Source organism: Ambystoma mexicanum, chromosome 1q, assembly GCF_040938575.1.
Source record: "Ambystoma mexicanum isolate Mex_15411 chromosome 1q, UKY_AmexF1_1, whole genome shotgun sequence".
NCBI lineage: Eukaryota > Metazoa > Chordata > Amphibia > Caudata > Ambystomatidae > Ambystoma > Ambystoma mexicanum.
Genome location: NC_090922.1, coordinates 489,388,247 through 489,415,430, shown reverse-complemented (window position 1 = coordinate 489,415,430; position 27,184 = coordinate 489,388,247). Strand labels below are relative to the sequence as shown.

At 46.3% G+C, this 27,184-nt stretch overlaps 1 protein-coding gene and 1 non-coding gene across 2 annotated transcripts in view; one reads left to right on the top strand and one right to left on the bottom strand.

Annotated features, from left to right (window-relative positions):
• LOC138521603 (phospholipase A2 inhibitor gamma subunit B-like) overlaps nt 1-27,184 on the bottom strand; it is a 230,753-nt gene that overhangs the window by 140,963 nt on the left and 62,606 nt on the right. The gene's annotated exons all lie outside the window — the stretch shown is intronic.
• Nucleotides 10,546-10,664, top strand: LOC138564634 (5S ribosomal RNA). Its single transcript, XR_011300575.1, has one exon. It is a non-coding gene; the product is annotated as a 5S ribosomal RNA (ribosomal RNA).

The following is a 27,184-nucleotide window of genomic DNA, read 5'->3' as shown; positions in this document are numbered from 1 at the left end:
CTATTGGACAGCAGGCCCTCATTAGCCTTCCACGCTAGGCAGCCCCTACTGTGGCAGCCCCCTCTGATGAAGGACCCTGAGGCAAAGGACAGCTCGCTCAAAGCAGCTCTAGATGGTGTCTATCAGGCGGGGAAGCGAGATGCCTGCAGCCATCAACCTGCTGCACTAGGCTAAAGTAAGTGTGGAGGGTAAGGGGCTGCAGCAATCACTGCATCCCATTAAATTGGCCCACCCCTCCAATTACTCTATTGTTCATATTGCACCACCCTTAAGCATCTCAGAGAATTGTTTTTCTTGGCCATCTCCCTAGGAAAGATAGCTTTTCCTTTTTTCACATTGCTGTTTGTGTTGAAACTAGGCCCTTTTCTCTCTTTTTACGAATGTCGAATCTGGATGTTTTTACATTGCTGTTTGTGTTGATAGTAGGCCCTTTTCCCTCTTTTTAAGAAATTTGAATCTGGGTGTTTGTGTTGAAACTAAGCCTTTTCCCCTGTTTTTAGGAAAGTCGAATATGGATGTTTTTACATTGCTGTTTGTGTTGAATCTAGGCCTGTTTCCCTCTTTGAGGGAAATTCGAATCTGGGAGTTTTTACATTGCTCTTTGTGTTGAAACTAGGCCTTGTACCTCAAGTCTGTACCCCACCCAGGATGTCTGTTAAATGTGGCAACATGCTCCACATCGCTACTCCCAACCCTTGCTCTGCTGTCAAACACTCCTCTGGCATCTGCCACCTCCTCGAAGAACTTGACCTGGATGTCCTCACTCTCATTGAGACATGGTTCACGGCCAGCTCTGTCACAAGCATTGACACTCTCCTCCCTGATGGATACAAGATCCTCTCCGAACCCAGAACCAAATGACCCGGAGGTGGAATAGCTCTGATCTTTCCACAGTGGGTCCCTGCTTCTGTCATTCCTATGCTGGCCTATGCATCCTTTGAATGCCTGGTTTGCAGACTCTCTATCTCTCCGGGCCTCTCTCTGACTGTGGCCACCATCTAGAGGCCACCTTCACGCCACCTGAGTGGGCTGACCTGTCCTCTTCTCTCCTTGCCTCCATCTCTCAACTTCTCTGCTTCGGAGACCTCAACTTCCACCTGGGTGTTTCTAATCCCTCCTCTGGGCTCTTCTGTAACCTCTGTGACTCTCTCTCTCTCTCTCTCTCTCCATTCTACCCTCTGGTACGACATACTCTGACAGACACACCTTGGATGTTCTCATCTCCTCTGACATCCTCCTCTCACCACTCCTCTCTCTTGGACTGACCTCTCTGTCCCTTAGGCAAAACCCACCCCAGCACTGCCACCTACCATCTTGGTCATTCGGCCCATAAAGTGTGTGACAGTGGATGCCTTTGCCTCTACTTTCTCTGCTACTCCTACTCCTGTGGCTGACTCACACTCTGACACAGCCCTCTATAACCTGCATCTTTATATCTCCAACACTCTAGACGTCCTTGCCCCCGACATGAGAATCCGTCTGAAGCCTACTTCCAAGTGCAACTCTTGGTATGATTCCGACCTCGTTGCCATGAAACGCAAGTGCTGGGGGGCTGAGAGGAAGTGGAGGGCTTTGAGCAGATCCTCTGAAAAACTGGCCTGCCGCCTGCTCCAAAGGCAATACAGACTCTCTGTTCTGTCCAAGAAGAGAGTCCACATCCAAGCACGCGTCTCTGCGGCCTCTAACAACACGCCCAAAACTCTTTAAAATCTGCAAGGAGCTGGCCAAACATTCTGCAGTCTCCACCTCTCCTGTTCCCTCCCAGACCCTCTCGTTGGCTCTCGCTTCTAAATTCCTCACTAAAACTCAGGACATCCTGTCCTCAGTCTCCTCTACCTCTACCTCTCTCGACCCCCCTCTGTCCGCCTCTCCCGATCCTCCTACTTTCTCCTCTTTCTCTCTGACATAACCTTACGATGTTTCAAGACAAGTCTGATCAACGAAAGTGTCGTACAAACAGGTGCTCCCCTGCTCCTCCAGAACCATCAAGCGCCACATCGACACCCTTGTTCCAGCCTTGGCCGATTTCTACAATCACTCTTTCGCCACTGGATATTTCCCCTCTCTCCGCAAGCACTCCCTTGTGCACCCCCTCCTTAAAAAGCCTTCTGGCAATCCTACCTGTCTGGCAGACTATCGCCTGATCTCTATCACTCCTTTCATGGGCAAACACCTGGAAAAATTGGCCACCTCCCAGCTTACTCTCCACACCAAATCTGTTGTTGTCTCCATGACCATTTGTCTGGCTTCAGAGCAGCCAGAGGCATGGAAACTGCTCTCCTGAACACCCTTGAAGATCTGCTCTCTAATCTTGGCTCCAGCGTTCCCCGTCCTCATTCTCCTCGAACTTTCCTCTACTTTTGACATGGTCAATCATGCCATCCTGATCAATCGACTCTGTGAGAACCTGAGAATCACGGATCAGGCCCTTGAGTGGTTGACCTCCTTCCTCCTGGACCAATCCTCCCAGGTCAAACTTGGGTCCTTTCTCTCCACCACCTCTCTCTCCACATGTGGTGTTCCCCAGGGTTCTAACCTATCTCCCTGGCTTTTCAATGTCTACTTTGGCCCCTTTGGCCCACCTGATCTCTACCTTCTCCTCTAACTTTCAGTGTTATGCAGATGACACTCAGCTCTCTTTCAGGCTCCCCTCAGCCTCCTCTCCTCTTTCGTTCATTCCTGTCTATCCACAATTCAGGAGTGGTGCACCTGCAGCGATCTCTGCCTTAATGCCAGTAAGACGAAGATCCTTCTCATTGGGACCCCTGCTCCCGCTTTCCCTCTCTCACTCTGGCCATCCTCCTTGGGCATACCTTGGCATCATCTTCAACTCCACTCTCTCTTTCCCTCCTCACATCACGGGCCTTACCAAGAAGGCCCACTACCAGCTGCCCCTCCTCAGAGGTATTCTTCCTTTTCTCACTTCCCTCAGAAGCTTGCTATCTCCAGAGCCCTGGTTCTCTCTAGGCTGGACTACTCCAACTGCCTTTCTCTACTCTCGGACCTCTGCAACTAATCCAGAAAAGGATTGCAAGACTTATCTTTGGCCTCAAGCCCAGGCACTGTATCTCTCCAGTTCTGGAATCTCTCCACTGGCTCCCAGTGACTGCAAGGATCAGGTTCAAGACTCTCTGCATCGTCCACAAGGCTTTCTTTGGCTGGGCCTGCACTATATCCAACTCTCTCTTCCAAAATACCCTCCTTCTCGAGCCCTTTGCTCAGCTTCCTCCAACTCTCTGCGGGTCAGGCGCTTCTCCAGGGAGAGAGTGGGGGGAAGATCTCTCTCTACAGGTTCCTCCCTCTGGAATGGCCTCCCTGCCCCTCTCAAATTTGAGCCGGACCATCTGAATTTCCAGAAGCAGCTTAAGACCTTCCTTGTCTCCTTTGCTTTCTTTTTTTCCCTCCACTGCTGATCTACCGGTCTGCTGCGCCGACTGGTTGCTTGGCTCCTCCATGATCAGTCTCCCCTGCAGTGCCTCCGGGCCTACCATGCACTTAGAGGCTATAACTGTATCCTCTACAGTCCCCTGCCTCCTTGCACTTACCCAGAGCCGCGCTACCCTGGCTGCACTAACTCAGAGCCATGCTGCCCTGATTGCACTTCCCCCTTCCCTCTCCCTGGCACTTCTCCCTATCCCTTCCCATTGCACTTTGCATTGTCGCACTTGCACGATCTGAATGACACAAGGCCTTGCAAGACAGTTTGTATTGTCCTCGCTCTGTCTTCCCTCCCTTGTCTTGTCGCTGCTTGAAACACTTGTGTACAGGTACGTTATAAATGACATATCATATCATAACCATTTACATGTTTCATTACAACAACACTTAGTGCCATATAAAATCAAAGGCACTTTTATAATTATAAATCCTTCTGTGGGGTTCCAACGGGATTCCTCTACTGTAGGTCTCATTTGTTAAACTTCATAATTAAAAGAGTAATTTTATTCTTCTGTCTTTTGTCATTCTTGGTGGCTCCTTGCATATTATTGATACCGAAGCCCAAATAAATTATTTCTGTAACTTCTTGCAATTGTTGATCACGAATGCTCCACTTGAATACTATGTTTTTCTTTTTAGGAGTACAATTTTGAATTTTGTATTTTGACGTTTTAATTTCCAGATTTGTTTCATTCATGTATTTCCCCTGCCTCAAGAGAAAAGGGTAAACCAATGGGAATTTGATCAAATAAAATTATGTTCATGTAAGAAAGTCAAGCTATTTTCTCAAAACCTAATTTCGGGGTGAAAAGTTGTGATTTACTAACTACATCCAGCATATCTGACAAAAAAGATTGGCAGTGGGATAAAATGCACTCCTGTTTTAATCCCTTGCATGTTGCACTATCTTTTGTAATAATACCTGAGGCATGCAGCTTAACCGTTACCACTGCTTCAGTAGGCAATAGAATTTGAAGTTTTAGAAAACCCTCATTCAGCCCCCATAACTAGAGTTTATTCCAAAGTGTGGAGTTTTGAAAACAATCCAAGGTCAGGTGCAAGGACACTGGATTAAGTGGAGACACATCTTTTTCTAAGGTCTGCATCTTTAAAAGACTGACTAGTAATTGATGTTCGCAGAATCTCACTTAATAACATAAAGAATATGGATGCCCACAATTCTGGGTTGGCCTTTCCATTAATGTCAAGCAACCCATGCAGCTACCTTTAACCCACTTATCATTTCACAAATATCTACTCTAGAAAGATGAACACTCCTTTAAGATGTAGAGGGCTTGTTGACCATGGGCTGCAGGTAGACTTTTTCAGTACTCAACCCAAGCTGTTTCTTGCAATGGATTAAGTTGGACCTGGTTTATACTAGTCTGTAGTTTAGTCGCTAGAGACCAGAGATATTTCAAATCCATTGGATTGATTCCCATTAGCATATTTTGGCATTGTCTAGTTGTATTCATTCTATTTTAAACTTTCATGCAAATTATATATTTTGTTTAACATGTTTACTATAGCTTTATAGACCTCCAGCGAGGGCTGTACCGGGCATTATGGGCCCTGAAGACCGAGTTAATGAGGTTTGAGGGCCCATAACGACAGTACGGGCCGATCGCGAGGTCTATAAAGCTATTAGAACCCAAGGGCAAACACACAAAAAGTTTATGTAAAAATATATATTTTTAAAATATTAGGTTTTTGGGGTGGGAAATATTCCACGTGGAATATTTAAGTTTATAAAGGGGCACAGTAGAGGGGTTGGAACCATGCCCTCAGAGGGAGGATTCAGCAGGTGTGAGTGTGCGACAGAGCACAGAAAGTGGACACTGGAGGAGTACAGGGAAGGCAAGCGAGGTCCATGGAAGAGTGAGGGACAGCAGAGAAAGGATAGTGGAGAGGGGTGAGTAAGTGACAGTGAGGGGGCACAGGGAAGGTAAGTGAGGGAGCATAGCCTGAGGTGCCTGCTCGGGCTCACGGAATGGGGGGGTGAGCAGGGCCGGCTTTAGGGTGCCATTAGCCCCCTGCCATGCCAGCTCAGGGGAGTCTTTCAATGGCTCCCCCGAGCTGGCATAGTGGGAAAAGGCGTGGCAGGCACCCTTTTCCTATTAAAACCGCCCGCCCCTGCATTTAATAACAATAAGGTGCTGATGTTTTGCATGAGCACCCTATTCACCTGCTTACCTTCTCACTCTGACGCGGGAGCGAGGTGGTTTGCATTGAAATAGGGCACTCATGTATTAGCATGAATGCCCTGTTCCAGTGATTAGCTCCCTGCGAGGCACCGGAGCGGGGAGGTAGAAAAAAATGTGGTGCATCTTGCACCCCCTCCGCCGCCCTGACCATGGGCACGCAAGGAGGGGAGCGCCAAGTTGCGCAGGGTGCTGCTGCCGCTACGGCCGTCCCTGCGAGTGAGGGACAAGTAAAAGGTCCCACTCTGACTTCACTACGACCCCGGGCCGTCATGCATTTAAAGAAAAAAAAAAGGATGGTATTTGTAGGCCGCCAATGTTATTTTAAAGGAGGCCACTATAGGGGAGTGAAGCACTGTTACTGCTCGACTTTCCGAGCTACAAAACAAGCAAAGGCCAAATTTGCAAGCTATAATGGAACGGTAAGCTATACCGTTTCTTATAGCCTGCAAATTGACCAAAAGGGAAGGCATATTCACAGGCCCAGGATTCTAATATTTATGATATACTCTTGACAGGAAATATTTGTGCTGCATTACCATTCCCTCAAGTCTTTTCTCATGGCTCTATAGACTTGCTTGTGTTACCCATCTTTCTTGTTAAAGGAATGGTTCGGTCAAAAAATGTTATTGTCCATATGGGTCGGCCATGTGCTTTTAACCATAATTCGATTGATCGTACACATTTCCAATGCACCTTACCAGAGTTTTCGTCTCTTGAACACAAGCAAAATCCGGCAGCAGGGCGTGGCCATTTTGTGAAATTCTTATCACTTGCCACATCGCCCTGCGTGACCTGCGTTTGCTGCACTAAATCATATCCCCCGCCTCTGAGCCTGACATCACTAGACGCGTACCACCCATTTCACAACGCCAAAGAACGTCTCGTGTAAACATTCTCTGCGCCTCAGCTAATGATGTGTCACCATGGAAACGGCAGGAAGCCTCTTTCCTCGATAAGTATAAACAGAGCGTTTCACAACACACAACAGCAGATTTTCTTTTCCATTCCTCTCAATGTATTTCTTTGAGTATTCTGTGACTCGTTTCTGTGCTCTGGTCAGCTACCTTTGTTGCTTGTAGCCCATGTGAACAGATACCAGTACGCCCGCTATAAATTATTTTCGTTTCTTTACCACACAAAGGCAACAATAATCCCCTACCTGTACGAGCCCGAGTAATCCGAGGAGGAATTACTGGAAAGAGCAAGCTCTGTAAACAATAGGGATTTGGACAACAGTTGGGCGGACGTTTCAACAGATGAAGAGCCTGGGCCTAATCGCATGGACAGTGTTTCCACCTGGTGTACCTGCAATCGGTGCGCGTTAATACCAACCAAGGTGGAGAACTGCTGCTGCCGAGAAAACTCTGGAGGCTTGTCCTACACATCGCAAGGCGATCCACAGCTGCAATGCGTTAACGAGCTGCCAGACTTCACAGCAGTCTATCTCATAGGGTCCATGTTGAGGATTTTGATGGTGCTTATGCACGAACTTCGCGCAACATGTCACCCTCGTAATCCAAGTAACGAGTAAGTATAGTCTGGTTGTGATGTCAGTTAGGCCACTACTATTTCACGGTTGTCCCCTATATTCTCGTAACTTCAAGATATCATTGTCATATCCATTTAGTCTTGGAATTCTCTAGTAATAGTCGCATAAAAGTCATTCAATATTGTGCAGTGTCTAGTTAGCATTTGTCCTGGCAAAAATGCCATTGCATACAAGAATTGTCATTGACAACTAAGGTTTAATACACTTATATTGGTCATTTAAAAACAGATTGTATCCTTCTCCTTCATAGGTGGTACCGGCTGGTGGCCTATCGTTCGTACACATGGTGGCTTCATGGGAGGCTTGGACACCGCGTTAGACTAGTAATACCCGCCTGTGTCGTTGGCACCATTAGACAAACTTTCCCCAGTGACAGCGGTCAGTACAGGGGATTTTCCCTCGCAGAGCTGCAACCAGACCTTTACAATGTCTAGTATTGTGCCATCAAAATAAGAAACCAAATAAAACACAACATATTTTTTATCAATGGTTGTTTCAGTTTTTAAGTGAATCAAGTGTGTCTCCATTCAGCAGTGTTCCGGTGCCTTGTCTGCACGCCTCCCGGCCCATCCATCCCACCCCCCACTATCAAAGGCAGTTCGCACCAGTGGATGTGCGCTGCCATGGGGTGCTGTCAGAGGTGCGAACGGCCAAGGTGCCAAGCAACATGTACACTTCAAAAGGTATCCTACGCCCAGGGGCCATTATTTACATGGCCTCCCCAGACCCCATGTCTCCAGGCAGGCCTCCCCTGAAGCAGACCTAGCCCCTGCAATCCACATAATACCACGACATATACACATCATTCATTCACAAACATACCCCTTTTTGTTATTCTTTATAAACCACTGGATATTTACCATGAGAACATCTTTGAGCACTGCAAGTCAACTCGTGAACGTGCTACTCTGTGACCGCTTCGAGTAAACTCGTCAGTGTGCTACCTGTGAACATCTCCCAGTTCTCCTGCCACTAATTACTTTGCTAGCTGAATCCAACTGTTTGTTGGTCAAGGTAAGGGCATGTATCCTAATCATATCTCCTTCATTTGTAAATTTATATCTATTCCGAAGTATCGAACTCCGTAGTGCATTGCTATTGACTTGAGTTTCTTTTGTTATGTTATCGATAAGTCAATTTTTATCAGTGTCCATTGGCATCGTATTGCATTCTTCGCGGACCGTGTCTATAATATAAGCATGTTTCCTTTTCATGCACGATAGTACATTCAAGGGACAAGTAACATGTTCTGATTTTCAACACATCAATGAATCGCTTCTGCAATTTATCACATAATACAGCCGCACACGCTGCACTGGTTTTGCTGTGGTGCCCAAAAGAAAGTGTGCAATTAACAATGTATGGTCCAACTCATTCTTTCTCACATGTTTATGCAAAATAATTTTCTAATAATGTTGACCTTTATTTTGCAGAATTTACAACAATGCCTGCATGTTCTATTTTCGGTTGCCCTTCGAAGACCCATGACAAATCCGAAGGCATTACAATGCATGTATTCCCTAGGACTGTAGATCGAATAAGAGAATGGGTCAGACGTTGCAGATATCCATCGGAAGAGCTTGAAAGTAGAGTCAAACACGTCTTGGAGGACAAGAGGGGTCATCGATACCGCATCTGCAGCCTGCACTTCGACCCTGATATGTACGACACATCCTTGTACACAAAGAGGAATCAACTGAGAACAACTCGGAAATTGCTCCCAAACGCTATTCGGACTTTATGCATGAAAATGCCGCCACAGGTGAGTCATGCTTCCGGATTTAGCTTTACGTCTGTATTTTTGGTGTAAATGTCAATTATAGTACTTTCCGTATTTATGTAATTGAATAGCTGTTGAAATAATGACTATTTTGCTAAACATCAGTCCTTGTTTTGTAGAACCCACATAGAAAAATGATTTATGGGGACGGATAACTATGCTATATTATGCATTTCAATAAGTGTAATTTTCTCGTATTCAGTCTCCTTACATGCCATTTTGTAATGTTGGAATTTCTAAATGGAATAATACTTTCCCTTTACCACTCCATGACTATCCACCGAATATGAAGGAACAAGATTCAACATCCATGTCTTGCCGGGAGTCATCAACTACTTTGAGTGCGTATCAGGTAATCTTACCTAGCTATTCTGTTCCAGGCTGTTTTTATGCACGGAATTCTAGATAATGAGATCATATTTTCGCAACGTATCATTGCTTTACACAATGTTTCATTACTACTTTACTGTTGATATGTACCTTTGTCGTCTTTCCAAATTGTGTGTCCCATTTCTAATCATTTCGTCCTTACTAATGCAAGTACTGTGTTTCAGGGAGATGCTGACGCGTCCACTACAATTAGAACATCCCTTGTAGTAGATCCGGTGTCAGAGGTATGGGTCTTCACATTTCAATAGGACGAGATAATCTGATCATATTTTCATATTGTGTAATTGTTTTACACAATGTTTCATTCCTACTTTATTATTGATATGTACCTTTATCGTCTTTCTGAATTGTGCGTCCAGTTTCAAATCTTTTCGACCTTACTAATGCAAGTACTGTGTTTCAGGGAGATGCTGAAGCGTCCACTACAATTAGAACATCCCTCGTAGTAGATCCGGTGTCAGAGCTATGGGTCTTCACATTTCGATAGGACGAGATGATCTGATCATATTTTCATATCGTGTAATTGTTTTACACAATGTTTCATTCCTACTTTATTATTGATATGTACCTTTATCGTCTTTCTGAATTGTGCGTCCAGTTTCAAATCTTTTCGACCTTACTAATGCAAGTACTGTGTTTCAGGGAGATGCTGAAGCGTCCACTACAATTAGAACATCCCTCGTAGTAGATCCGGTGTCAGAGGTATGGGTCTTCACATTTCGATAGGACGAGATAATCTGATCATATTTTCATATCGTGTAATTGTTTTACACAATGTTTCATTCCTACTTTATTATTGATATGTACCTTTGTCGTCTTTCCTAATTGTGTGTCCAGTTTCCAATCTTTTTGACCTTTCTAATGCAATCACTGTGTTTGAGGGAGATGCTGCAGCGTCCTCTACAATTACATTATCCCTTGTAGTTGTTCCGGAACCAGACCTTACAGTTGATCCGGAGCCAGGCGTATGCGTACTAACAGTACCATCTAATGAAAGAAAGTCAGTCTAATTATATGTGGAATGCCAATGACTTATTTTAAATGTATACTATTTTTTGTAGGGATGTATACTAGATCCGTATATTGAACCGGAGGAACGGGGATCTGAGTCGGTGTGCCAGTTTGCTGATGTTAGAGTAAAGAAGGTTTCAAAGAAAAGAAATAAAAACGAGGTAGTTATAAACACTTACGGCCACACCACACTGAATGCGCCCGATCTCGTCTGATCTCAGAAGCTAAGCAGTGTCGGGCCTAGTTAGTACCTGGATGGGAGACCGCCTGGGAATACCAGGTACTGTAGGCTTAAACACTTTATATTGTTGGCAATAGTTTTGTGCTAAAACCTTCATTATATGCTTTTTTTAATGTAAATTGTACAACACTGAATGTTGGATTTACATTGAACATCCCTTGTCCTATCTATCCTGTAGAGGCCCGATGGAGTACGGACTATGCAGACACAGACAGCGATACAAATGACAGATGCTGCTTGCCAAACTGATTTCACCATGGATGAAATATTCATTGAAGCGCATCGTGTTCACACTCGAGATGCATATGTCCAATGGCCAGAAAATGAATCTAATATGACCAGCGATTCCAGCAAAGTGTTCTTGGACCATTGCTACAATGCGCCTGCACCGCCAGAGGAAGGTGAAATTGAATTTATAGATGATAGTTTAACATTACTAGATTAGCACTTGAAACAATCGACACCCGCCAAAAAAATGTCCCCCAAAAAACACTCCACATTGATGTTTTCTCCTATCCATCCTCAAGTAACAGATGTTGAAATGACAAAAACTGAAGCATCAACACTATTGACCGACGAAACAGACAAAGATATCGACTATAGTATGTCCGGTTTGGCTGATATGTCCACAACGGTTCAGTCCAAAACCAAAGTGTTGCCAGATGACAGTATAATAAAAAAGGCCAAATACACAGTATTCGACAGCAGCTTGATGGAGATTATACAGATGCTCAAATGTGTGCATTCAGTGGGAGGGGAAGTATGTGGAAAGCATTGGTGAGCGTGACTCGTCTAACACAAGGCAGTAACCTCAAAATACATGCCACCTGTGAAAAGTCACATAAAGCATTTTCATGGTCCGCTCAACCGATGCTGGGGAAACTGCCAGCTGGCAATCTACTCTGTGCAGCAGCTTTACTTTTCAGTGGCTCTAGTTTCATGAAGTTATCCAGTTTCTTTCAGTTTGTGGGACTCCATTTCATTTCTAAAATGCAATACTACAAATACCAACGTGATTATCTATTCACTGCCATTAGTGATGCTTGGAGAATTGAACAATTGGCTATTCAAAGTACATTCCCCACAAACGGTTCAGTCTAGCAGGCGATGGACAGTGTGACAGCCCTGGATTTTCTGCTAAGTACTGCACCTACCATCTTCAGGACATGGAAAGTAAGAAAATTGTGAGTTCGGTGGTCGTGCAGGTGTCTCAGTGTAAATCCTCAGTGGCCATGGAGAAACTTGGTTTTATAAAATCACTGGAAGATCTACAATCGAGGGGAATGCAAATCGACCTCATAGCCACTGACAGACACCTTTCAATAGCCAAGACAATGAGAGAGCAGTATCCAAATATTAAACATCAATTTGATGTATGGCATGTTGCCAAATCAATCAATAAAAAAATCTTGGCTGCAGGGAAAAAAAAGGGTTGGAAGGTATTTCTCAATGGTCCCAGTCTTTCAGCAACCATCTTTGGTGGAGCTCAAAAACATGTGATGGGTCTGTGGAAATTCTACTGGAAAAATGGCGGTCATTAATGCACCACTTTTCCAACGTTCACCACTGGACAGAAAACCAACATTTCCACCAATGTGAGCATGGCCCTTTGTCCCCAGAGCAGGCACGGAAGAAGAAGTGGTGGATCCCATCTTCATCTCCACACAAAGCCCTTGAGAAGATTGTGTTTGATAAAACTCTATCAAGAGATCTTAAGGGACTCACATAATTCTGTCACACAGGAGATTTGGAGGTGTTCCACAATATGTGCCTAAAGTACAGACCAAAGAGATTACATTTTGGCATCCAAGGGATGAAATGTCGGACTTTACTTGCGGTATTGGCACATAACGAGAATGTAGGCCGGGAACAATCTAGGACTGCAGGAAACTTAGGGATGCTTCGCTACACTATGGCCTTTATGAAAAGAAGCAAAAAAATGGGTTGTCAAACCAGTATATGAGAAAATGGAATTTGATTTTGTGAAAGTTATTATTGTAAATGCCGTTGAGATGCATACTCATGGAATCGCGCACAAATCTGTTCAGGGCACACCTACATTGCCACAAAACATTGCCAGCGTGCCATGTCCACCCAAAGCAGAGCTTGTTAAATCGTTCAAATCACGGTTGAAATGATTACTGGCTGTTTTTAGTTTTTCAAAAAACGTTTCTATAAACTGTACAAATAAAGTATGCAATTTCTCTTTTGAAATCTATCCTCTCAGTGCTTTTCTTAAAAATATATTACAACTTTTAAGATTGCTTTCACATTTCACAGTTTAGTCGAGATACTGTGGAACCTTCATTTTTCGTGTTAATGACCAATGGGTAACAGTGTTTAAGAATATTTGGGTTTTGGCAGTTGACTTGCATGCTCGTCCTACAAAAGGGATTAGACCTAGGCCACAAAACATTCTAGGTGCGCAAGAAGTACTGACTGTGAAAACATGCCATGGGAGGCCATGAGATAAGCAGAGGTGGGCCTATCACTAGACACATTTTGACTCATTTTATGTGTTACATTGACTACAATTTCAGAATAGGGGGCATTCTGTTGTTGTCAAATTTTTCCCTACCGCTCAGCAGCGCCATGAAAAACAAGCAGTGACAGCCACAAAATTCCCCGTGCCGTGCTTCAAAATTCATGTTATCATGGATGAGTTGGCACCGGATGTTGCGAAGTAAGAATGTATGTTCATTTTGAGTGAAGGTCACCAGCTTTGAATTTTTGCTTGGGAGATGGGAGGCCCAAGCGTCCAGCGCACAGTATAAGGTTGTATTGTTTTTTGACCTTGAGAGGCAGGGACCATTCCGAAAGGGATTGAATTGAAGGGAGAGGGGGTGTAATAACGTATGATGTGATAAGGTTGCCCATTCCGAAATTGCACCTAGTTACATATAAGTTCAGTTTATAAGAAATCATTGACACGAACAGAGAAGTCTGCATTACGGTCGGCAAAGCGCCAAGAGTATGGAAATGCTGAATATAATGTAAGTTTCCCTTTAGATGATTTCATACCAGAACTAGTCGAAATACGAATAGCTGACCGTTATTGCTGGGTCACATTGTACTTGTTCGTTCTGTGTGGCATATTGCAATGAAGTGCTAGTACAACCTTTGTGTGCTGGGCTATCTACCGGGCACATGGGCAGGCCAGTATTGAGACGCATGTAGACCACCACTCGTTTCTCCCTGGCTCTACGCTAATAAATCATTACATTGTTTTTGCACATCGAATTCTTGCCCCAGTTTACGAATTACGTTTAGAGCTCAACATTCTCGATCGCACTAGCCTCGGAAAAAAATTGCAGAGTACTTTGATATTCCACATTGTATTCTCTCGGGTTCACATTGTGTAACCTCTATGCTAGAAAATGATTAATTAAAATTAATTAATTAATTGTAATAAAGATCAGTTACTGAGACACATTTCGATTTTTATCTTTTGCAAACAGGTACATTGTGCCGTTCTGCGATTGTCATCTATTCCAGACCCCGACCGATGGCTTCTTCAACCGCCAGCTGCAGCTACATGTCAATCACTGGATCTACTTAACCGTATTTTGGGATGATAGACAAGTTCCAATCTGTCCGTACACGGTACCGACTATTAGGAGCAACATAACAACGTTTACGGTGGTCTAGTGCCAAGTTGATGCACCAGCCTTGCAATTCACCGAGCGACGGAAGTGCTTCATTTAGACAAAACGAACACCCTGTGTACCCAAAAGGAACAGCGCGCGACTCACGATAAACATTTGCGGATTTATGGAACAAGAGCAAAGACATTTTTTTCCAATTTCTACATTTATGTCAGACGCCAAATGTTATCGAATCAATTTAATGTGAAATAAATGTACTTTACCAATTGTACAGTCTTGCTTTTTCCTTTTAAAGTACAGTTTCATATTCCTAATTGTGATGCGCTATGCTGTGAGACGATGTGTGTTGTTTTCCGGGTTCCGCGTCTAGTCACGTAGGTGACGACTGGGCGCGTTTGGCTACGCTGCCCAGCAACTTCACAGAGAGAGGCAGAAAATATAAATGATTTGGTGATGTCAGGCTCAGGGGTGGGGGATATGATTTAGTGCCGCATACGCAGGTCACCCAGGGCGATGTGGCAAGTGATAAGATTATCACAAAATGGCCGTGCCCTGCTGCCTGATTTTGCTAGTGTTCAAGAGACGAAAACTCGGGTAAGGTGCATAGGAAATGTATGTACGATCGATCGAATTATGGTTAAAAGCACAGGGCCAAATCATAGGGACAATAATATTTCTGACCAAACCATTCCTTTAATGCTAGAATCATTTGCAAACATACGAAGGATGGATTCCTCTAAAACTCACTCGCCAAGTGCTTAACAATGTGTTGCTCTAAGTGCCTTATGTTCTTTTTGCATGCAAACTATTCTATTGCCCACATTATTTAATTACAAATTACTAGCACACAACTTGAACATCTTATCCCAGTTTTTTTTAAATCCTCCAAATACTATCAAATCTATATATTTAGCGTCAACTAACAGCAGCGTTGGCAGCATGTTTAATAAGTGTAGCATCCTTGCCCGGGACAAAGGGACAAAGGTAACATGTTCGAAGGCAACAAGTCTTCAGACAAAAGAACAGTATAGTTCTCGTTTGACCTGGTTCTCCACTTAGCTTCTGCTGTTGCTGCTCAAGTTGTTCCCTGTTGGGCATCTACTACACCTCTGCACCTTCCTACTATTGGGACTTGAAAGTCTAGACTGTACAAATAGTTCATCCGGTTTTTCCCCAAATCAGATGAATTGTGACAGGAACATTCTAATCCTAAGTGGTCAGAATCTGAATCAACAGAGATTCTTTCCTATGATTTCCTATGATTTCCACATCTCACGCCAATCATGATGCCCACTTCTCTCCAGCCTTTGCCCCCTTGTCTTCTGAGACCACCTAGATCGTCCTTGGCAATTGACCTTTTAATCGACAATGGCCATGTTCTTTGTAAGCTGATTGTTGTCACTTGTGTTAGACCTGCTGCCCCCTTGAACAGTATCAACAATCTCAAAGGTGCCCATAGTAGTAATATTTGTGAATAGCAATTCCTTAAGTGTCATGTACAAAAACAAAGAACCAATACTTTGTGATTTGGTAATAATGGTGGTGCAAATTTAAGCATTCACTATTAAGGGCCCGATTCATGGAATTAGTTGCGTGAAAAATCTGGACTTTGCGGGCCATTCTGCGTGCAAAACCCTGTTTGTCGATTCATGAAATCAACTTTGCAGGACTTTTCCGGAACTTACGTGGACTTCACGCAGGTCCGGCACGCCTCTGCAAGCAGTTGAGCACCTTGCGCGAGACTCCTCGCAGAGTGTGGGATGGGCCTGCACAAAGAATTAAATAGTGGGCACAACATGTATAATACCCATGAAAAACGCAGAATGAGAAAGAACAAGGCGTAAGAAGGGCGTGTCGAGGGTACAGCCTGCGCGAGGAAATCACACGCACAGCTATTGGAGGAACCAATCGTATTAATGTATCTGACCACACAACATCTCGTCGGGGGAATCAGCACACAAAGCTCCAGAGTACACCGCCACCTGATGGCAGGCGGGAGGCCCCATGCGCAGAGGAATCACTGCACAGAGGTAAGGTCTGATCGGGACTTTAGGGGTGGGTGCACACAGTTGGGGTGCCGATTGCAATCAGAGGTACCAGTATGCAGATAAGAGGGGTGCAGGCACGGTTTACAGGGGTTCGCTCACAGATTGACCAGGAAATTACTTCCAATACGGATATTGGCTCGCATGTTGTCAGGGTGCTGTGAACAGTTACGAGGGACCCTACACAGTGTAGCCGGGGTGCTGGTTTGGTTGCAGGGGACCCCACGCAGGATTACTGGGGTGCATGAGTTTGCGCCTGAGGATTGCCTATAGGTAGGTAATAGATACAGTTGATTTGTGGGGGGGAGTGTGGGGTGGGTTTCAGCCACGACTTGTGCATAGAGTTAGTTTGCGGGAAGGATTCCATGAATACACGGATCACGCACAGGTGCCTCAGCCGCGAGGGTACACGCAAAGTGCTTCTCACCGTGTGAACTTTGCTGTGTCTATGCGCACTTCTCTATGAATCAGGCTCTTAGCCTTCAGCATAAATTGCAAACAGCCAATCCCAGCCATCCCTTCCTGCCTGAGTAGATGCCTGGGGGGCTGTAATGCAAAGCGCAGTGCACAGTTAATGTCTACCATTCATTATTCAAATGAGACCCTACAACAATTGCCTGTCTTTTACTAAAAGAGGATGGGCCTCATTATGAGCCTGGCGGTCTGGAAATAAGTGTGCCGGTAGCAACATACTGGCAGCTTTTCCAGACCGCCAGACTCCTAGTATGGCTGCAGGGGCCGTTGCTCCCAGCAGGTGACCTGCCAGGGGCACCGGCCCCTGCAGGCATGGTTTTCACAGAAGCACCATTAGCAACGTTTCCGTCTTACACTTTCTGCCGCCTGATATCCTGGGCCACCGGGACTTGTAATGTTTGGGACTTAACGTGCCATCTCTCTAATGGGGAACAAATGACTCTTCAAGTGACAGCATAGACTAGTAATGTTACTCTTTATCATAGTGCGTCATGCCTGATTTCGAAAGGGGTTGAGATGCTCAAAAACTCACATGTTATGATTTTCCATGTTTGTAAGGGGCTAATGCTGCATCATCCTAATGCGTTAGTCCACTCCCACCTCTGCACCCTGCAGAGGGACCTGCACTGCAGGGGAAGGTTTCCACTGAGCCTTCCAGGCTCAGCTTTGAGGTGGATGGGGACATCACCTGTCACTGCAAAGGCATCCAAGCAATTCCAGGAAGTGCTTAGCCATCATCCCTGTAGCTAAGGTTCCTCGGCCCACTGTAATAGATACCCCACAGGCTACCCCTCAGCTACTGGGGAATGATTAATACAGCTGCACCCTGGTGAAGCGCAGCAGGGCCCCCATTAGTGCCAGACAGGCGCTCTACAAGACCACTTACATTACATTACATTATGAATCCCACCAACTCTGTGGGGGGGATAGGTTAGTCCTAAACCATTTAGGTGTGAAACACACTTAGCACACCAGCTGTACAAGCATTTGAGTAGGCAAGCCTGAAAGGAAACACGGGCTTGTGGCTCCAAAAGGCTTGTACGGCTGGGGAAGTGCCACTCACGTGTCACTTATGGCAGTGGGCATGAATGCACCCAGGCGAGAGCACTGGAGTCTGAAATCCCACTCTCCGGTGCCAGTGCGCAGATGCCACAGCCATGCACCATTCCTGCACAGGAGGGGATTAGGGAATTCTAGTCCCTGCCCACCGATTGGATGCTCGCTCTTCTAGGACTGGCAACACATGTCAGAGGTTAGCATTAAATGTGTCACAGCTGTGATGAGAATCGATTCTACTGGTGCCCTGCAAAGGCGTGCTAGTGATGTCACATTCACAATATTGGAGCCCTGATTGGGAAATGCAACTTATGTAACCTCCCCCACCTCTATATAACCTTTGGCCTCCTTGAAGGGTCGGTAAAATACTTTCATAAAATATTCAAACGTCAGTGTACATCGTATTTGGGGAAGTTATGTGCAGTTTTGTGTGCAGTGCGTATTGGAAAAATGCTGACAAAGTTTCTTTTCGGAGCTCACAGACCAGCTTAATGCACGAATTGGAAAAATACAGGACAAGGTGTACGAAGTATCTGCAAAACAACAAATGGGTGCAAATCCCAACTGCAAATGTGAAAACACGAATTTGCGCTGCACAATGAACCGTCAAACGAAAATTCAAAGTTTGTTTGCTAAAACATGGTAGAATGCCTTCTGGAGCCACAGGATCCACTGTGCTGTTAAACATAGGCCACAACATGACTGTTGCTTGCAGACAAGCCAACTTGTACCTTTCCAATTGGGAGTTCTTACCTGTTTTTCCCATTGCAAATCCAGGACGTCAAGTTCCAGAGTCCAAAAGGAAACAAACAGGCCTGGAAAGCTATCTCCCAAATGGAATAGGACATGTTGGCATGAAGGGCCTTGGTGGGAACAGGGCTTACACTGAGCAGAGGTTTCAGGCTACTGAATTCATGGCAATCTACTGGTAAAATCACACAATAGCAATATGGGAAGTGCTTAAGAGTAGGAGGGCTCATCTTGTGGGGGTTGGTGCTGCTGGGAAACACTGGCTGATGGTGCCCACGATGGATGCCAAGGGAGCATCTTCGGGCTTGCAGTACGTCCTGGTGTCAGCTATGGCTCCCCTCACCCCGATATGACCAAGCAGCCACTTCTGCACTTTGGCTGCCAGCTCTGGAGGAGGTTCATGACAGGGCTGGGAAGGGCATGGATTTAAGTGGAAAAAAGACACACATTGCAACACAAAATCAGTCTCTTATGGCATCTGTGTTGTCTGTCACTGTATACTGAGAATTATTTGACTGTCAACTGGCAGAATAACTGGCTCTCTACTAGTGACAAAATCCTTCTAAAAACCGCCTCTCACTCACAAGTGCCTAAACAACGCTGCACCTCGCTATCTCATAGACAGGATTAATAGAAAATCATCCATCCGACCCACCAAAGCTGCTAATACTAACTGTCTGCTGGTACCCAGGTTTAAAATGACCAAAGCGGGAGGCAGCAGCTTCCCCATCAAAGCTGCTCAGCTCTGGAATTCCTTACCTCCCCTCCTGAGGGCCGACCAACCATATCCTCTCTTCAAACGCAACCACATCAACTGGTTCAAAGAAAATGACCACTAAATACACACCAGCCTATGTCCTACTTTCCTTATTCGTCGCACTGTAAATAAACAATTGACATTAGTCTGTAATAGAATATATCTTGTTGCTCTCCTCTTCGTATGTAATATCCTCCAACTTGCTCACCATATGTATATACCTGCTGTGCAATTTGAACCTGAACTGTATTATAATTGTAATATCTGTATATTATATCTGTATATACTTATAACCTTGTAACCCAAGCTGATAATATTCTTGTAGCCTGCGCCCTGATACCCTTGGGCCTGGCGCACATTATAAATAAAGAAACAAACAAACTGGATATGGATGGGCAGAGCAGCGCTCTAAGGTGTTCCAGTGCATTTCCTTAACTGTATTTCACCATGGCTTTCCCTGACTTGCACGCAGCTACCATGGAGCTTAAAGCCTGTAAATATGCAATACGCCTTTTGGTCTCTCTCAAATGTTCAACCCCACCCTTCCTATTTATGAATGGAAATTACATGTACAAGTTCTGAAAGCACAGCCCAAGACAAACCTAGAAGGGAACAGCGCTTCTTTCTTCTTGCTGATAGATTTTATCCATCAGCTGTGATTTTTGAATACCAAGGCTTGAGCCTCATTACTCCATCTTCTCGGGTGGGATGAGTGGTCGTGGGTTAGGATGCTTCTTGGTCTGTGTGGGCTTGTCACAGTAGGGCTGATTTCACAGGGTCTTCGCCGTGATGGGCATAGAAAATGAACGTTGTCCATATGAGTATATATGTCTTATTGTTTGCAGGCATGTTACTGTTAGTGTGAGTGTTGTGTCAGATAAAATGAACACTTAAGCTCAATGTGCATTATGTGATAAGGATACCAGCTTAAATCACTATCAAAGATATATCTGTCAAATATAAACATTTGTGGTCATTCTGCTATTCCCGAAATGCTCTATGATTTTATGCAAAGTAACCATGTGTTATTTGCTCACTTCCTCTTTCTTATAGGTGAATTATTTTCCGAATTAGTGTAATTTACTCACTTTGGCTTATTTGAAAAGACACAGAGCAGTACAATAAGTGTAAAAGAAGACATAAAAGGCTCACACCAGTGCTTGCGATACTTTCAAACTTTCTCAACAGTCAAAACCCACCTAGTTTCATGCCTGTATGAGATTTTCTTGCAAATCCACCTGCATTTAGTACCTGCTAAATGCAGGTGGATTACATAACAATCCATTGTAAATGCTGTCTGCAAATTGTAATGTGCACACAGCGTTTAGATTGTTTACAAAACAGAGTAAAATGAAAGAGCAAAGGTGATTACCCCATTTTTCAAAAGTGGAAAATTCCATGCAGCAAACCCACTAGCACATACATGTTGGTTGTCACCTTCATGCAATTACCACTTTTAACAAAATGAGCCAGCCTTATTGGATTTCTTTCATTCTGAGTGAGAAAGTGTGTTATTTCAAGACACCAATATGTATTTACAATATGGAGACTGGGTGCAAACAAGACCACCTGAGAACATGCAGAGTCATACAAAATACATGTTTGCAGTTTTTTGTGATTCATTGTTTGGGACATGCACCCCCTCCTTTTAGACAATGCCCACCAAATCTTAGTCCACCCCTCCTTGTTGGAGCCCCCCCTCAGTTTTGCATATATTGTTTTTTCATGTGTTACCCTATTCATACTGACTTGCTCCCACTAGTCGTGTATCGTTTTCAATGCGTGACACCCTCAGCTGCTGCCTGCCCCTGTCATGAAAAGCTGTCTCTGCCATTAGCTTACACATAATTAAGTTAATGCACAGTGGTGACCGGTACGTTTGAGTGCAAGTGGCCATGGATCACCCCTCTTGTTTTTATGACAGGTAAAAGACACACGGTTTAATTAAGTACTTGCGTCTCTCACCTAGTGCAGCATGATCATAATGCTCATTGCATAGGCGTGATGTCCAGTGAATGCTGGTTGACGAGCGTACTCCTGCGGACACTGTTGCTTTAAGAAAAGTATATTTGCCGAAATCAGGAGCACTGCGCCTACGCGGATGATCCAGAGCTGAGTCCAGTCACTCGTCATAAGGACACCAGGAGAGACAGGCGTAAAATCTTGGTACCTGAAGAACACCCGGACCAGCAGGTAAGTTATTTGTAGGTTTATTGTAATGTAAGTTGCCAGGAAGAAACATCGGCTTGTCCCATCAAGCCAGCATAGCTCTCAACTGTAACTCTTAGAACCCTTTCAGAGCATAACATCTCCAACACTCCGCACACTCTGACATCACTACATTCCACACAACAGTGATGTCACCACCTCACCTGAGATGCACATTACAACACCTCTCCCTCCTTTCATTTCTTGAACAAAGAGGAATTCCACCAAAACCATCATTGACACAATCCCCTGCATACACGTTTGGCCAGCACGCAATACACCAACTAAGCATATTCCACTGACGACAAGATATCAGCCACCTGGAGTTCACCATCACCCTCAACGCATCCAGTTCTATGACACTATGGAAAAGTGCATAAACCCAAAACCATGGGACAAAAATATAACCTACGTGACACCTCAAGAGTACACTCTCTAAATGTGCCACCAACATATTGGACAACAAAAACCAACCCGTGTCAGCCGAGACATCCCAACTGCAACACCAAAACACACCCAAATCCAACTCCAACTCCACTCCTCCCTCTAAAAACACAACATTGAGGAACCCAACGCAGTTTAATAAGGGCTAACTCTTCCCATAAAACAGAACTGGAAATACCCTCGAGAAACAAAAACAATAAACTAAGCACTACCACCTGTTCCAAGCAGCCTCTTGGAACCTAGGACCTGCCACAACCCAGCGTTCCCAAAAATACACTGCCTAATGCACCAAGCAATCCGTGCACAAACAACCTTCCGCCCTAGTCTGCACCCTAGGGCACCAGGGCTGCCACCCCCGGGCACAAACCCAGCTCAACAAGAGCAACAACAAGCACACCATCCCAAGACCAGTTCACAACAGCACCCCAACAGGGCACCCCAAAACAACAAGAACACCTAAGAAAAACAATCCTACAGGATTGCACAAAAACACTCACCATAAGCCACCATAATGCGAGACATAAGTCCCAACCAACTGTCACTGACAGTACACCACTCACACTTGGGACCCCAAGTCCAGCCAAACTGCAACTCTGGAGTGCACCAACACTACCACTGAGGACCCCTAGTCCCTGCCAACTGCATCACCGCAGCACCACACTATCACTGGGGACCCCTAGTCCCTGCCAACTGCATAACCGCAGCACACCATGCTACACCACCGCAGTACTACACACTACCACCAAGGACCCCTAGTCCCTGCCAACTGCACCACCGCAGCACACCACAACACCACCGAGGACCCCTAGTGCTAGCCTAACTGCACCACAACTACGACTGAAAACACACCACCACTGGGACCCCTAGTCCATTGCCAAACCACAATGCAGAAATATAATCACTACCCCTGTGACCACAAATCTCTTCCAGACAACTACAACTGAAGATACACCACCACTGGGACCCCTAGTGCATTGCCAAAACACAATGTAGCAAATAATCACAACCCATGTGGCCTCAAGTCTCTGCCACTAGCACTTCACTCTCCGCACAACCCTCACTGCGTTCACACGGCAGACAGAGACAAATAGACAATTCGAAAATGATTTCATAACAATGTCCACTGTACAACGCAAGCTTAAATTATACCGTGGAAAAAGTCATAGGCCAAATAGCTGTGCGAAAAGTCATAAAATGCACAATTACCCACAAGTCCTCCAACCCACCTGCAAGTCCTGTCAGAAAATAAATTCGGCCTCCACCTGCAAATGAAAACGACGGGCTCCCGCGCCCTACGAAGGAGGGCCCCTCGGCGGGGGCCCCCCCTTAGTGCCGACTGCCTCACGCGGCACGGCGGCATGAGGAGACTGGAGGGGAAGGGGGGGTGGAGGGGGCGGGTGACGTCATCTCCCGCGCGCCCATTGGCGCCATAAATACAACGGACAAGGGTCGCGGGGTCTCTCTTTGCCGGCTCCTCACCGACGTTGCTGTTGTCCTGTTGCTGCCCGCTTCTCTCCTGCGTTGCTGTTGTCCTGCTGCCGTCCGGTGTTAGGAGTTCGGGTGGAAGTGGAGATTGTAGCTTCGGTCATCCATTGCGAGCGGATCCGGTTCCTGTCGGGAAGGAAGCAAGCATAGTAAGGGTGAGCGAAGGCGAACGGGTATGTGGGGTACACGGTCGCATAGTGGGTTTGGCGGGTACATGCGAAGGGGAGGAACATGCACGAGGGATAGGGATGTTGTTAGATGCTGGCTGGGTGGTAGGGGCCGCGAGGCCACGGGCGGTAAGCGTTCAACGTGTATGCGGTCGGGGAGCACAGGCCTCAAGTTTATAATGCGCTTGATACCCAGAGGTTTCTGGGCACGGACCCGGGGATCGAGCCTGTGGTGCTGCGTGTTGTCTTGCATCCGGGGCGGGCATGTTGCTTCTGAGCTATCCTCCAAGTGGCGAGCGATGCATAGATGTTTTAGTGGTGAGGGATGCATAGAGTTTTTAAGCGGATCAATTTGTTGATTCGTGTCCACTGCAACGTGGAGGCTAGGCCCAGACATGTCAGAGGCAACCACTGCACTCATGAGCTACCGCCCGAATTGTAGGCACGTTTGGAGGGAGAGGTGCCGTTTTAGATAGAGGGCGATAGTGCAGGGATGTGCCATCGAAGTTCGTGAGTGAGAGAAGGCAGGTGTAATCGGAAGTAAATAGATTGATACAAAGAAAAACAGAATTGATGCCACTGCCAGGTTGTCTGGCTTCACAATCCGACCGAACTCTAATCTATATTGACACCGTGCAAGGGAGAAACTTGGGAAGGGAGAAAGTTTACGTTGAAAGACGCGGGGTGTAATTAAAACTTTCAGGCATTCATTTTCTGTTATCGATTTGGCGGCAGCACGTTGCACGGGGCAACGACTACACTGTGATGGCTGCATTGGGGGGGGGGTAACAAAAAAAAAAAAAAAAAAAAAAAATTTTGATTACGATTATTGGTTTAGAATGTCAACACATTTTACAGTTTGCCGGCAACGTGAGTTTAAAATTTTATGGGGTACTATGTAGATAAGTGGTGCTAGATTTTAGGAGCGCTAAGTTTGAAAGGCGCGGGGGTAATTTATGCGTTTGCCTCGCCACGAAAGCCGGCGGACAAGCAGTTTGGGACTTTCAGGCATTCCGTTTCTGTTACCGATTTGTCGGCAGCAACTATGGTGGCTGCGTTGGGGGGGGGGGTCTTTGTCCGAAATTTTAAATTTTATTGAACGGAATGCACAGCACGAGGCAGGGCACACGGGGCATTCACACCCACCCCCTGGGGTGTTTTGGAGCCGTTAGTTGCTCCCTTGGTTTTATTTCTTTAGTGTGTGCTGTCGCGGGTTCGCAGGCCGGCTTGCTTGTGCCAACACGACTGCATGGAAGCCTGACTTTACCACGCATAAACGGTGCCGTATTGTGTTTTCGCTATTGCCTTGTTATTTTGATTACGATTATTGGTTTGGAATGTTAAGACGTATTAGTTTGCCGGCAACGTTAATTTTAAATCCTATGGGGTGATATGTAGATAAGTGGGCTAGATGTTAGGAGTGCTAACGTTAAAAAGGGATCAAGCGGGCAGGTAGTAGAGACAACGACACTTCACCGGCACCATATTAGAACCCTCATGACACGCAAAGGTGGGGTGCACGGTCGGTCCCGGGGTAAGTGGGGGCCAAGGGTGTCCAGGCGCCACCGAGTCTTTCGCCCAGGGTGGTGGCGGGGGGCTCGGGACGCGCGGTTTCACTGTCGGGGGAAGTATGGGCGGGCTCACAGATACTGTGGTGGTGGGGTGGCAGGGGGCAATCGTCCTCCAGGCAGAGCTGGGTTCGGCCGTGCATTAATATAAGCCCACAGGGGTCAGGTTGGAGCAAAAGGGAGCGGATGTGTCGGGGGTGGGTTTCGATGGTCCCCAGGAAGGAAATTGGAAGGGGGGAAGCGGCCGCGGCGCCTCGTGCTCAGGGGGGCGGCAGGGCAGGTAGGACTGGTGGCACATGGCGGGGGGTCACAGACAAGGCTTACAGGTGCCGGAGCTGGACGAGGGGGTGCTGCTGTAGGTGCCAATACATCCCGAAAAGGCACGGGGTTGGGGGCTGCATGCCTGTGGGCATGAACGCGCAGGCCCCCTCCGAGTGTTTCTAATACGCCATGGAGACATTGTGTTAGCCATGGCGGACCGGGTGGAGTGTGGATGTATTGTTCGGGGGAGTGGGCAGCATATAAAAAAAAAAACAAAAAAAAAAACACCTAGTTGCTTCACCCAGGCACCATTCGAGTGGCGCAATGTGACGCGGTGCTGCGCAGGTAGATGGGGAGGGCCATCGCGGGGCAGGAGGGTCGGAATCAGCAGAGGCCCAATATTGGGGACAGGATCTGCCGGGGTGCAATCGGTGTTCGAAATTTTGCGCGCGCGATGGCAATTGCAGGGGACGAAGTGCACACATGTGGGAGGCACGAAGCATAGGTGTTTGGGGTAGGCCGGCTGCCGTGCGAGGCAGGTTTAACAGGATAGGCCTGCAGGGGCGAACACAGCAGGGATTGGGCGCATCGGGACACGAGTCTTAATGCTTGTTATAGGGGCGGGGGGGGTCATGCAGGGTGCTGTACCAAGGACTGGTTTACTGGCCCTGGGGATCCGTGAGAATGAAGCACGCTGCCGGGTATAGCGTTACAATGCAGGGCAGTGCGGAAATGTGTGAAGACAGCAGGGACGGCTGGGAAAAGAAGGCATGGTAGGAGTTTGGAAAGCACACCTGCAGCATCGCCATGCAGAGCAGCAGCATCATAACTTTATAGAGGGAGGGCAAGGCGGAAAGACAAGGGATATAGCTCCAAGCTCACTACCGTCAAGGGAGCCTAAATAAATAAATAAAAAAAATAAAAAAAAAAAAAAAAAACAGCACACCAATATATGGGGGTTTGGAGTATGGTGGACCGTGTTTTAATACTGTAGGATGGGGCCACTCAGGCTTGGCGTACCCGACACTGAATTGCGGGTTTAAGTTTAAAGGCAGAAGTAGGATGGTGGGGGGCGCCGCGTGCGAAACGTTGACTCAGCAGAGGGGCCAAACAATGAGGGGAGATAGTCTTTGGTCTCACAACGGTTGCCGAATCGATCGGACATTTTCAAGTGCACGTGGAGTGCGGGCAAATAAGTACATGGAATTTGGATAATTGGAAAGTTTAAGGTGGAAACTCGGTAGTCACACAGCTGGGGAGCGGGTCCAATGTTTTGTTTGCATAAGGGGGGGAATGAGTAACATCCAGGATCTCGCTGGGGAGAAGGGGTTGCAAGGCAAGGTTTATGAAATGCTTGCATGCTTATAGGGACAGGGAGTCAATGGCGTTTCTGCTGCGTCCGGGAAGGCGTTTAATTAGCTCCTTATACCAGATGTTGACAATAAAGTGAGAGTGTGGGTGGGTCTCGTTCCCAGGTTTGGAACACCATTGGTTTTAGCTTTTGGTTGGGTGGGTCCACGCAGGGGCGAGGAAGTTGACTGGTTGTGTACAGTGCAATAATAGTTGCCGCATGGGCGGGTGCAGGGTTCGCAGCGACCCTAGGGGCACGCACAGTTCGTTTGGTCGCATGCCGGGTCGGTTTGCAGGGCCCCCGTGCCGCATGGTGCGCTTGACGAGTGGGGAGACATTGAAGGTGGAGGGGTTGGCGAAGGACTCCAGCATTGCAATACGCAGTGCTCAGAGGGAGCGAA